Genomic DNA, 1,347 nt, shown 5'->3' on the forward strand with positions numbered 1-1,347 from the left:
AGCTTCCTTGGGCTAGTTGCACTTTGTGGCAGCTGCTGTTTGTTTGAAATGGAAGAATGCCAACAAGCACCTCATTTTTGGTAATAGAATGAAGAGAATACATAAAGAGAATTTGTTTGGGTGTAAGAAATTGGCTCATGATTTGGCATTTTTTTTATATGCTTATTGTTCGGTGTGTTGCTCTTATTTGAAATGTGTTATGTAATTGATGAAAACTAATAATAACGAAAGAGCACAGCCTGCTCTGCTTTTGTGAATATTTCAATTACAGTCTTCAGGATAGACTGTTCTGATCCACGTTGTGCCCCCATGATAGTGTCAGGCTGTAGGGGCCATTTGTTCATTAAACCTGTCCTTCCAGTAATGCTGTGGCTGCAACTGAAATTTCACCAACTTGTGCTTTCATACTAGTTAGTGATCTGGTTTTCCTCTGATCAGAAAATGAGTTTTTGAGATCATTCTTTTTTTTTCATAATGGAATAAATTCCCCTCAGATTAATTCATGTGGAAAGGTGTGGAAAATGCCTAACTTCTTCAGCTGTAAGAATTCTGCAGTAACATCCAAGAAACCCTGAATTGGGGAAAAAAAAGGGGGGGGGGGGGGGGGGCAGTCATGCACTATATTTTTGAGCCTTTGATTGCTTAAATGGTAGGCAGGCAGAGTTGCACTGACTCATGGGCTTAGTTGACCTACATTTACCTAGCTCTGATCTTTCTCCAGGCACTATGTAGATTTGTTAATGTTCTAGTTTTAAGCTGCAGGCTAGTGATAAAGGACTGTAAGCTGTACTAAGAGTTTGCTCATGATTCATTTCCAACTGTTAAAAGCTTTAATATGCCACTGCTCCGCCTTAAAGTACAACTTCATTTCCATACATTTTTATTTATAAAAATGGACTTTATTTTTCCATAAAAAAGATATATCAACATAGTATTTTTTCAGAAACTGGTTTGCCTAAAATACTACTATTTAGGCTGTGATACAGCTGTAAATATACGGCCAGTGGTCTTCATAGCTCCTGGTTATGGGTTGTTGCTTGCAAATTCAGAATCTAAAAAAAACCCAAAAAACCCCCACCAAAACCCCCTGGTTTTCAGTCTCACAATTTTGTCTGTGTTTTTGTAAGCATTTTAGCAGTAATTTTCTTGGGATTTGCTAAAAAAACCCAAAAAACCCCCACCAAAAACCCCTGGTTTTCAGTCTCACAATTTTGTCTGTGTTTTTGTAAGCATTTTAGCAGTAATTTTCTTGGGATTTGGAAGTTCAGACAACCTTGTTGTATCAAGTTAGATAATCATCCGTGTACTAAGACTTGATGGATTTCAGTCTCAAAAGGATGGAGAATC

Source organism: Fulmarus glacialis, unplaced genomic scaffold (genome assembly GCF_000690835.1).
Source record: "Fulmarus glacialis isolate BGI_N327 unplaced genomic scaffold, ASM69083v1 scaffold28203, whole genome shotgun sequence".
Lineage (NCBI taxonomy): Eukaryota > Metazoa > Chordata > Aves > Procellariiformes > Procellariidae > Fulmarus > Fulmarus glacialis.